Below are 12,720 nucleotides of genomic sequence, written 5' to 3'. Positions count from 1 at the left end.
TTGCCAGTATTACTGCCTGTTAATTACTCTGCCAGAAATCTGAGCTATTCTAATTCAAAAGAAAATTATTGTTGTTAGCTCCCCATATTGAGCAGTTCTGATATGAGATAACTGAGCTACGTCCATGAAGCAAGTCACCAAGCCTAAAGAACTGTCAAAAGAGGTAGTTGCCTTGAAATTACTGTGCAACAAATGGTGTTACAGTATGCAAAGGATACATCTATTTCTTCAAGCTCTGAACGTATATAATGTATTGCTGATGGGCAATCTCCTGCAAAGAAATATTGCCTCCTAATAGCAAATTATTGTTATAATAATAAAAAACATTCTTTTGATTCTGTTCTGAAATTCCCAGCAAATGAAGTCAAATTCAGTAAAATATCAATGTTGTTTTTCAATCCTGAAGATGCATTATTAAATGTAACATTTGTTTCAGATTTCTCCAAAATTTCTTTGAGAAGAATGACCATATTCTCTATAATCGTTGTACCTCAATGTCTATACTAAATATAGCAATTAGCTTGGTCTGGTAGTTGAAGGGATAGCCGTGAATGGGGCAGGAGAGAGACATCAGGCTGGCAACATTGTCGCCAGTTTGTAATTGTAACACTGGAACAAGTAGTGCACAAAGTGGTGTTGTCATTGTGTACTGGTTTTGCATTGGTAACCTTGGTACACAATTTCAAAGTTTTGCTGCTTTTGACAGACCCAGGCAGTACTTAATTTGAGCAAGTGTATTCCTGTGCTCGGCACCAGCACTTAATTCTTAGCAGCACTGCTTGTGGCAGTCTGCCACATGGTGGCACTGTCTGCCATATTTGCATCTGAGCACAACAGCTGTTTATCAATTTAATATGCATTAACAATCACTAATACATGCCACCCAAGCCATTCTTAAAGCTTTGGGGGCCTTGAATACTATGAATTGTCACACTTGTAGGAGTGTGATCGTTAGTAGTTGTCTTAGTACTGTACTTGGCAGCACTGGCAATGGATGGTGCAATCTGCAGTGTCCTCCTGACAAGGACCCTGGCACTTATTGATTTACAAATTAACCACTGAACCCAGGCTTAGTTTGAAAGCAGAATAAGGTTTCAAAAGCATTTTGCTGTCAAGCTACACTAGTTTGACGAGGTAGGGCAAATCAATGCAATGCCTGCACTACGGGAGTGTGATATGCATCTATTAAAACAAATTCTACGTCTGTCTGCAAAACTAATTATAAAGGTGTTTTCTTGCGTCGTAAGCTTCTGGTTAGGGATTAATTATATAGTCAGGCTTACATAGCTTAGATATATCTCAGTCTTCCCACAGGTCAGGCAGCAGACACCTTCGCTGTACCTTAAATGACAATACTCCATCACAAAAAGACGAGAGCAACCTGTTTCTCTCCAATTTCTTCTATTGTTGTCACTGACCCAGCGTTTAGTGCCTAAGGGCATCAATTACATGTATTGAAAACCTAAACATGTAAGATATAAATTGAGCTGAGCTGTTACTTATAAAGTGCGACAAATGCCTAAGGCATCTTGGCACCGAACGGACTAACAGCAACAGAAAAGATATGATAATAATCAATAAAACAGATTCATTTCAAGATCTTTGCTAAACACAGAATGGTCTTCAATTTTGCACAGGCCAGGATGGAGTACGTTTCACACAAAGGAAGCAACAAAAGAGAAGGAACAGCCCCTTTCTCGGAATCCACTATTGAGTCTTAAATCGGGGGACTCATAGCAGTAGGGAAGAGCTACAATGAAGGGACTGTTTAGACTTGGAAGCAAACACATAAGCAGCATGGGCATTGCTTCATAACAGGCTTTGTGGGTAAAGCAGAGTGCCTTGTAAAGAAAGGGTCCTTCTCGAAACTGGCTACCAGTGCAGCTTACGGTGATCCTGCAAAAGCCTATCAGATTTCCTGATATTCATGACAAGTTATGCTGCCATATTGTGAATACCCTGAAGCTTGTAAAAACTGACTCATGAAGGCCAAGCATTGACATAATTCAATGCAGTAATTATGGTAACAACAGAAGCTTTAAAGGGGCATGGTATATGTGTTTTCTTCAAGATCCTCATCTGGCAGTTACAGGATGACATGTGCAACAGTAAGATGAGGCAGGCTCCCTATTTAACCTTATATGGCACATTCATGTCCTTTGCTAGCGCTGGCGCACCTTTGGCTGCCTAGCGACAACGCTGGTACACTTATGTAATGGTGCAGGGGTGCCTCAGTTGCATGCAGGATTGTTTTTGTGCAGAAACAGACACCTTCCTGCAGATAAACAATCCTGACAGGCATGAGTGCTGCCGAATACAACACATGTAGGAAGAGGAAAAACAAGGAGAAAAAGTTATTTCTCCTTATTATGCCTCACCCGGGGAGACGTAGCATTTCAACACATTCCTAGGTCTACCACTAATGGTAAATCTGGAAATGCGGCAAAATCCATGGGTGGATGCATGGGAACACCAACGCTCCAGTCATGGAAGGACTCCCTGCCACAGAGTAACGCAAGGCAGCAATTTACACTGCCTTGCATTACTCTAGAATTATCAAGCCATGCATGGCCACGCCAGGTGGCCTTGTGTGGCTTGATAAAACTCACTTCGATTTTGCGTCACACTTGGGTCCACTTACTTGGCGCAAGGGTGACACAAAAGCTTGATAAATCTGGCCCTTGGTAACTAGTGCTGCTCAAACTGTGTAGAAAGCTAGTGAGCCAGAACATCTTGCCAATTTTAGAGACTGCTGGCAAAAGAAAGATGGCCCTTTAGTTAGCTTCTACCTTCAAGTCTAATTTCTTTAAGCTGAGTTTGACGACCCTTTTCTTCCATCCACTAGGGACGGTGCCAGAAGAAAGCAGGTGTTAAGGATGACAGTACAAGCAGGTGTAACAAATACAAGTAAAGATTTTAGTGTCCTGGCTGGACATACATCATCTTGAGAGCCTGACTTTGGACAGGTAATAAAAAAGAGCAAAGGTGTTGTATTCATGCTGCATAAGACAGAATGAAAATAGAAGGTGAGCAATACAATATTAAATGGCCATTAACATATCATAGAAAAACAAGAGGCCAAGTTGTCACAAACAACTGAAGCGGGGGAATAATTAAGATGGGCAAATTGTTGAGATAGTAGCCTGCCTGGAAAAGAACTCTTGGGGAGTTGTGGGTCACAGAAGTAAAATTTGAAATAAAAGCTTTGCTGGTGTAAACCTCAGACTTGGCGGCCCATCTGCCAAGTACCACCCCTTCGGTACTGTGCAATTATGAGTTAAATCCTAGGGAATCACCTGGTGGTATTTCACATGCTATTCCCTTGTCTGTGGGGTTTAATGCACACTTATAATCTGCTCTGAGCAGGTGGCGAAAGTGTTCAGTGGTAAGAGTGCACAGGGGCCTGCTGTAAGGCATAGGAAGAGTGTGTGAGGAGGACGGTGTAGAAATAAGTGGAAAATGTTGGTGGCCCGTGGAGAGCATGTAAATACTCCCTCATGGCTTGTCTGAGGTGTAGGCAGGGATCATAGAAGTGATCTGGGCAACAATGGAGCCTTTTCTCACAGTCCTTTTACCTACTGGATTTTCTGGAAGATAAATTTGGGTTTATTTTTCCTGCATCCACAAAATCCCAATGTAGGAAGAATGGAACTCTTAGTTGTGTGGAACCGAATTCCATACTGGAATTCCGATATGCATAGTTCCCAATCGGGGCCCATGGGTACCATGCAATTATGCTGATTAGGCAGAGGGAGCGCAACACCTTGAAGCACGAGAAGCAATGAAAAAACAAACAAAGCCTCCTCTACCTGTAAATGGCTTTTGGATGACCTCAGGGGTTGAAGTAGGAGGTATCTATTAGGACGACATACCAAATTTTTTTGCATGTTTACAATAACAGTTTGCTTATTTAAAAACATAAAATAATTCCCATTCCAGTATGTATAATATCGGCATTTAGGTGCTGCTGGCTAAAATGGAAGGGTGGTGGTCTCCTTTTCTGTGAAGCCAGTGTAGACTCAGACAGCAAAAAACAGAAAGGAGACTTTTGACTACAGCACTTGCTTTCTGAAATAAATGTGAATGTGTGCAATTGGTTAATCAGCAAATTTAAAAGCTGCCTGAGATTATGACCGCGTTATTTGAGGCTTTATAGTGAGCATATTTTGTGTGGATGTACTGCAGAATGCTCTGTGAAAGGCTGTCATTGAGGCCCCATCTCCCGCGCAGCCCAGCACACATCAGCGAAAGAGCTGTGTATGTCCTCGAAGTAGTAATAGCTTGGGCTAAGCCACACAACGGGGGCTAAAGCCCCTTTAACCCAATGGGCTGTGTGCGCCTGCTTCGTACTCCTAATGAGGTGCTGAATCACTTTTACAGACAGATAATCTGCCACTCGATGGGAGTACTATGAATGGAAGTGTCTGCCTGTCATTTGGCCTAGGTGGTTAGTGTAGATGCTGTGTGTGAGAATGAGAGAGGTGCCCTTATCTTGCTTTTGTCTCTGAATCTATGCATGAACTTGAAGCAAAAAGGAGTAAGGGTTAGGACTCTTAATAATAGACCCTTGCCAGTGGAACCTGTCATGTTACAGAGTAAGCAGAAGAGACACATTATAAGCCAGCGGTTCCTAACGTGAGGTCTGCAGAGGCCTGGTGGTCTTCGAAACCTGTTCAGGGGGTCAAAAACTGTTTAGAAAATTAAATGACATTAAAATAATATACATACGTAAAAAAAAGAAAAATATGTGAAGGACTTTGAAAGTGGAGGCTAAAAATTAAGGGGCACATTTACTAATATTTTATACAATGCAGGGCAACCAGTGAAGTTGCTGCACTGCATTGCATGAAAGGGAGAGACCAGAAATTCTCCATATTTACAAAGATATGGAGCATTTATGCTCCTTCCTTGCTCTGGCGCACTGTGTGCTGCCTAGCGCCAATAGAGGCACCCTTGCACCAGACTGCAAGGTGCCTGTATTACAGGCAGGGTTGTTTGTGTGCAGTAAGTACTAGCTTTAGTAAATCTGGGAATGTGCCAAAATCCATTAGGGTGGACGCATGGGATCGCCCTTGCTCCTCCCATGGAACGCCCCCCATGTTGAAAAGTTAGATACACAGTGGAAGCAGCTGCCTTGCGTTACATTTCTTTACAAACCCACGAAAGGCAGCACTAATCACCCATAGCGTGGCTTTGTAAATACAACTGATGTCTTAACTTTGTTATTGCATCACCTTGCATGGCGCAAAGACAACACTAATGCTTGATAACTGTGGGCCTCATTTTCTATGTTTAGCTTCATTTGTGTGAGCGGAGCAAGTACAGCAATCAAAGCAAGCATTAGGATCAATGTAGACAAATCACTTTGAGACTAATTACGAGTGGCTCGTTAAAGTCCGTCACATGTGTAAACCCCTGTTTACGCACAGTACGGAAATACGAATTTGATTAACTCATCTGATAATTATTGGATGCGTTAAATAACCCACCATTTGCTACATTTTTTAATGTAAAATCTGCCAAATTTACAATGGGGAAACATACAGCAATAACCAAATTACACGTATTTTGGTGCGTTAAACACCAAAATCTGCATGTTATTCCCCATAAACCCATAATGAGTGTTATTTACCGCACGCAATAAATAATGTATCCCCAATAAATAAGGCCTTCACTCATAGTCAGACCCTTGGTCTTTTAGAAATAAATATATATATATATATTCTCATTCAAACTAAAAATCTGATTTTTATATATTTTTGCTTGTGAATTAAATAACAGATTTTATGTTTGTTTGTATATATGTATTTCTATATTTTTTTCTATTGTTTTGAGGTTTAAATCGTAGAAAGGGCTTATGCCAGGTTCCCTGGCTTCCAGTAGTGATTGAACCAGGGTCCCCAGAAGGCAAAAAGTTAAGAACGGCTTTTATGAGCAATTTACGCACTAATTACGAGTTGGTTGGTATATTATGACCCATGTGTAAATACCTGCTTACGCACGGGTCGAAATTTTGCATTGGTAGGTAGTTAATGCATCTGATACCACAGCCTTTGTTACATTTCAGCAGGTCGAACCTGCCGAAATGTAACGGGAGAAAAGCATATGGTATCATACATGTCAACCCTCCTGATCTAGGCGGGAGACTACCGATTTCAAAACTACTCTCCTGCCTCCTGATTCCTGCATTAAAAAAAACAGATTCCTCGGAGGGCTTCAGCCGGGACTGGTCTAGTGAGACTCGTAGTGTTTACTGCCACTAACCTGCTCCTGCAGGCCAGTGCACAACAGTTTTGTCACGCACACTCAGGGCCGGACTGGCTACCGGGCAGTTTAGAGAGCTGCCGAGCTGGGGGCTGATTTCACTGCGGTCGGGGCTGATTTCGTTCATGGAGACCTGCATGAGCTTCGAAATAATTAATGCAAAACGAATTTCGTTTAGCACACGCAGGTCTCCATGAACGTAATCACCCCCCAGCTCAGCAGCATTCCAAACTGCCCGGTAGCCAGTCCGGCCCTGCGCACACTCTGCCAGCCATACAGCTCTTTCTCTGTGCTCCTGACAGGTAAGGGGGGGGGGGGAGTATGCATTTCTGATTCAAGTCCCATACATGACAATGGACCCGATTCAGGCCTAAATAGAAATCAACGGGTGAAAAACAATGTCCGGATTAATTTTCTAAAATCTCCCACTTTCCTCTTCTAAAATGTTGGCATGTTTGCGGTTTACAGTTTACCTTACATGCCGATTTTGGTGCGTTATACTCCAAAATCTGTATGTTATCCCCCCCAACTCGTAATAGGTGTTATTTATCTCACTCGATAAATAAAGTACCCTGTGGTTTGCGAAAAATAGCACCTAAACTTGTAACCAGGGCATAGGTAGAGGAGGCAGCTATTTGTCAGTAAGAATTTAAATAACGTGCACTTAAACAGAGAGACAAAACAGTAGAAGGGTGGGAATTAAAAAAAGGCATTTGTTTTTCACGTGCGAAATAGACTACAGGAGCCCTCGGGGTAATATTCAGCGATGGAACCGTGCTCCATTTGTTCTTGCCTGGTTTCTGTCACCTGTCTTTGACGTCACTGCGCCGTTACGGGAACGTTCACTGCGTGCCTGTCACGAGCTGCTCAAGGTCGCCGGGTGCCTCAGCGAGAAGCGCTGCCCTACTTCCAGGGACCCGGGGGTAGCCAGCATGGGACTAGCCGCCGTCAGGATAGGCCCGTTTGTCAGGAAAAGAGATGTGAGGCTGAAAATGTAATCTATGGAGAGGACACGCCTGCAGTGCCCTTGAATGCCTCGGGGAAGGCGGTCATGCGGCGCCACAGAAACCCTCGAATTATCCTGCGAGGTGAACATGTAAGGGGTCTGTGTGCACGACAGTGCGCGTGCGAACAACCCTGCTACTGATAAGTGACTTGTCAGAGGCCGTGGCTCGATGACAAAGCACTCTACCGTGACAAAAACGCTTCCTGCAACTAAAATGTGGTGTAAATTGCTGTGTTTGCAAACATGACAAACGCATGTAAGTAAAGGGCCGCAAAGGCTGGGCAAGTACTACTGTTTAAGTAAGGCAAGCGCCTAAAAGGGCATTTTAAAAACACTTAAAGCCAACATCAATAAGGCGCGTGTCAAAATACTGACAATTACACACACGAGTGGCAATCATTTCTATGACATCTTGCTAGCGCCAAAATCCCTGTAGGTGACAGTGTTCTGCAAAGAAATACTTGATAAATGTGAACCCTACTACACACAGTTTTCTGAGCAGGCACATTAACCCACTGAGGCGCGAGCCAGGGTTCATTGAGGGTATTATACACCGAGATGCCACACAACTATCATTAAGCTACCTATGCAGGGCTAGATTCCATCTCCCACTGTAGTCACCATGTGAAAGACAAATGAAAGGTTTGCTCTCATGTTATATAAAGCCAGTGCCATGAGCAATTCTGTCACCAAGAAGCGGATTGAAGGTTTTTCTTGTGAGGACAAATTGTGCTTTTAATCAGTGCACATCATAGAGTATGTTCAAATTACTTACCTATAATTCCCTTACTCTGACTCCGAACTTCCTTGTCACACAGCCGCGGTCGGTAGTGGGAGTACCTACAGGGCGGTGACGTGGGGGGGGGGGGGAGAGAGGCAGGGTGAGGGGGTTAGTAATGGATGGATTACGGAGCTTTACAGGTTAGTAAACATATACATAAGTAAAACGAATTTCATTGCGCGCACTGCATTGCATTTGGGTATGCAGTGCACGCAACAAAATTATTTATGTATATGTTTACTTACCTGTAAAGCTCCGTAATCCATACATTACTACCCCCCACCCTGCCCCATCCCCTCCCCACATTACCGCCCTGCAGGTACTCCCACTACGCGGCTGTTGTCACATATAATTATATATGATGCAAGCAAGGAGGTGCACCAAGAAAGCAGATCCAGTCCAGTATGATTTGTGCACAGGTCTAAAACATTAAAATTGCACACTAAATGAGGTGCAACCTGGCTAGTCCGTCGCCCCTTTCAGTCTCCATTATATATGATGCGTTTATGCCTCTACCAGATAGGTTCAGAAGCCCAATTTTCTTTAAAAACAAAGGTTTAACCATCAAAACTCCACCCCTGACCAGGTGAATACAGCATTATCTCAAACACAACAAGATGATGGACAGAGTGCTTAAACTTTTCAACCACTCATCCCCAGTCACAGATCTGGGTTGAAGACATCGTTCTTTTGCTCACTATGCCACCCCAGTTTAGATTAAGCCATAGGCAAACCAGTCTTGACCCTGCTCCTCATGGGAACAGTCCATCCTGAAATGTCAGGCCAGGTCCTCCCTGGACCGGAAACAAGCACCCTGGAACTAGTTTCGGGGTTTCACCGCTAATCAGCCATGCTAGCTTGAATCCAGTAGCACAGCGAGCAAGGGACCAACGTCTGGGCATACCCTTGACCACTTAGGGTGAACTTAGCAAACACAACAAGATGTTGGGCGGAGCGCTGAAACTTTTCAAACACTCACCCTCAGTCACTGATCTGGGTTTAAGCCATCGTTCTTATGCTCACTATTCCACCCCAGTTTGGACCCAGCCATTTGTAAAGCAGATTTGACCCTGTTCATCATGGGAACAGTCCAGCCCGAACAGCATTATCTCTTTATCTCCTTCTTCATATTACATATGAGGCATACCAAAGCTATACATTCCACATGAGTGGAGTGAAGATAAAATAACTTAGACACGTTGCGTACTGCACATTAATTATTTGTTAACTTATCTTATTCCTCATATTACTTCATAGAAGATAGTACCCTTACACCAGAAAGGTCTTCATGCTGATCCATATTTTAAAAGTTATATTGCTTTACAAAAGTAGATGGACTTGACCCTGTAGCTGCTGTACACATCTCCTCAGCCCATGGAGTTGCCATACTTCTGGTTTAATTTCTCTGAATATATACTTGACTCGCAACTCCCTGAATCTGACAGGCTTGTACAATTTGAGATTTTAACCATCCACCAAAAGTATTTCCTGATGACTTTTCTGCTTTGTTTGCTGGACCAAAACTTACTAAGACTCAGTATTCATAAAAGAAGCAAATGTACCCAGATAAACACAGACTGCCCTTTTGACATCCAGTTTATGAAGCTCTGCCAATTTTCCCTGAAAATCTTTATCTCTGCTCACTGGATTTGTACGGTTGCTACCTTCAACCCCATAGAAAACCAATCCTGATGAAAATTAAAAATATTGATGTTATTATAAAACAAAGGATCTAATTCTTTGGTCTCATGCCATTTTCTGAACGAAGACAATCGATGAGAATATCTCAGATTTTCTTCTAGACTTTTTAACTGAAAACATTTTTTTTTCAGATATACCTAATCTCCATAATCTCATCTGTTCAACCATCAAACCATAAAGTGAAGCCAAAGGAGAAGCTCATGAGACAATAAGGGTAAGCCAGGGGAGAGAGACCTATCAGGAGAACCCATTTTTGTTCCATTTTTATCTGTAGTATCTGAAGCAACCAAGATGAGCGTGGCGACGCTGGAGCCATTGGAATCAGAATATGCGATGTTACATCACATGCGGTACAATGCAAGTGATTACAACGCGGTCGTTACAACAACCGTGTTTTAACAACTCATACCATTACATCGCAAGTCATTTCTGCGACTTGCTGTAGGGGGCGCGCTGGACTTAGGAATAGTATAATTTACAATTCCAACTTCAGCGTGCGCAACGGTAGCGAAGATTTTGGAATAGTAAATTATACTATTTCTTGGTTTAGAGCGTCCCCTACAGCAAGTCGTAGAAACGACTTGCATTGTAATGGTTAGCGTTGTAACAACGGGGTTTTTGTAACAACCGCGTTGTAATTGCATGCGTTGTACCGCATGCAGTATAAATGCTGCTTCCCTTGGAATCACAGTACCCATCTCTGATATCCCTCTGGTTGGAAATTTTAATAATAGTTGGATTTGAGGAAACACATACAGAATTAATTGTAGCCAAGAACAAGAAGGAACATCTAGATTCCATGTCCCCCTCGCACAAAAGTGCATTCTGCTGGCTTGCAAATAAATTTACAGCTGGCTTCCACGATCTTTGATATAGCTCTAAAAAAAGAAGAAGTAGCTGATAATCCAGAGATGAAGAAAAAGCTCTGCTGAAATGATCTGCTTTCATATTTTCATTCTCTTGTATATGTACCACTGCAAGAACCTTCTAAAGGGACTGTGCTCCGTTAAACGTTGTTACTTCCTCTAGCAAAGGAGGCCTTGAAACAGCCCCCGGCTTTCACATAAGTTTGTGCCTTTTGCATTTGTATTACCACTGCTTTTCCCCCCAAAAGGAGCACACCCCAGAAGGGATAGCCAAATCCTTTCAACTTTCTCCAGTTGGAGGAAAGCCTCTTATCTTGGGGAGACCACTTCACCTACAGAGTTTTCTCCTCCATCTATACCTCCCAACCTGTGGTGCTGGCATCTGTTGTTCGCACTGAGCATTCTGGAATTGTCAAATGTACTCTTTTAATTACATATGACAGATCCAGTCACCACTGAAGGTCTATTTTGATGTATTTTTTTCAGCATCACTTTTACTTTGTATCTCTCTTGCTCTAGAGATCGAACTTTCAGAAACTAATAGCAGAAGTGGCCCATCCCCTGGGAAAGTCGCGGGGCTGGCCGGGCAGGAGGAGAGGGGAAGGTCGGGAGGGGGGGAGGCTTGGGGGACAACAACAAAAATAAAAATCAATAAAAATTAAACTTACCTTAACGCCGCCGCATTGCGCTCTTCCTGCTTCTAGGCACAGGCTCCCAGAATGCACTGTGACCAATCCTGATACTGAATGAAAGCAGCGTCGGGATTCGCTTGATCACAGGCAACTTGCGCTCCCAGGCAGACATAGAGCCTACACGTTTCTTACACATGCTTAACCTCTACTATCTTTATCTCAGCAATAACTGAGCACCCATAGGTAACTGTATTCGGACAGTTAAACTCCACACAAGTCGCATGTGGTTACTGGTGTGACTCAAAAGATTTTTTTAGTTGGCTTTACACTACGAATTTGGCAGAATTACAATAACGTTATTATGATATGATGAAATGTGTAATTATATCTTATAGCTTGTTTCTATATCGTTTTATTTACAGTGGCCCCTGAAGAAGGGACTACATGTCCCGAAATGCATCGGGCCAACCACCATCAATCGCCGTGATTAGTATATTCCTGTTAACATCATTGATGTAATTATTACAAGTTTATGATTTATGAAATATGAATGTGAATTCAGTCATGAAGAAATGACTTTGTCATTGAACAATATGTAAATACAGAAGATATGAAAAATAAGATACAAGTATATCAATAAACATTGAAATCACATAAGCATTGATAAATTCAAGATGATTTGATGTGCAATTATTTTGCATACAAGAGTAGAACTTGTGTTATAACATTTATGTAAGGAGCTGTGCGCTCGGTACAGGTCGTGACAGTGTGTCTCGCACCTACACTCTTTGATTCAGACATAGAGCCTGTGCCTGCTCTCTCCAGCACCAGTTTCACTGCGCATGAGGGTTTGGCCGGCCTGAGATGGTCGGCCAAACACCTCATGCGCAGTGAAAGGAGTGCTTACCACTCCCCCACCAGCAGTGTCATCCCCTGGACCCGCCCCCAATACTTGTCAGAGTCTTCGGGGCAGGTCCAGGGCATTACCATAAAACAGAGTTAAAACCCTTTTTATTATCGTTTTATTTGCTGGTGGTGGCGGGGGAGGGGAGCGGCGCTTCTCCACTCTAATGGAGCGGCCACCGCTGACTGCTTATAAATCCTTTCAGTTTAAACCAAATATTTGGAAGCTGACATGTCTCCATGTATCTTCACACATTGCTTGGCCTGAGAAGATTTCTGAACCATAAAGTTCTGTAAATGATTCGGCATCTTGTTCCATCTCCTCTCTGGAAGAGAGACAATACCTTTCTTTGTCTGAAATCTTGACCCTGTGAATTCCAGAACTTGCAATGGTTAAAACTGAGATTTCTTCCAGTTTGTTAAAAAAGTAAAACATGATCTTGCAGAACTTTCAGTACTACAACCTTTTCTTTGACCACTGTTTTTTTCTGTTTTGGAATGCACCAGCCAGTTGTCCAAAAAGGACGGCAGAAGAATTCCTTCCTTATGTAGGATAGCCACCAAAGG

The 12,720-nt window shown here is 42.8% G+C and overlaps 1 protein-coding gene and 1 long non-coding RNA gene across 3 annotated transcripts in view; one reads left to right on the top strand and one right to left on the bottom strand.

The window, feature by feature from the left end:
• The window catches only part of TRPC3 (transient receptor potential cation channel subfamily C member 3), a 697,537-nt gene that overhangs the window by 216,973 nt on the left and 467,844 nt on the right, over positions 1-12,720 (bottom strand). The gene's annotated exons all lie outside the window — the stretch shown is intronic.
• The window catches only part of LOC144818937 (uncharacterized), a 324,952-nt gene that overhangs the window by 233,289 nt on the left and 78,943 nt on the right, over positions 1-12,720 (top strand). Inside the window, exon 3 of one of the 2 annotated variants that reach the window (XR_013607181.1) lies at positions 9,884-9,966. The exons of the other annotated variant lie outside the window; for it this stretch is intronic. This is a non-coding gene — a long non-coding RNA (uncharacterized LOC144818937). The remainder of the gene's footprint in view (positions 1-9,883; positions 9,967-12,720) is intronic. 2 annotated transcript variants of the gene reach the window in all.

This window comes from Lissotriton helveticus, chromosome 2_1 (assembly GCF_964261635.1).
Source record: "Lissotriton helveticus chromosome 2_1, aLisHel1.1, whole genome shotgun sequence".
Lineage (NCBI taxonomy): Eukaryota > Metazoa > Chordata > Amphibia > Caudata > Salamandridae > Lissotriton > Lissotriton helveticus.
This window is presented reverse-complemented; position numbering and strand designations above follow the sequence as displayed.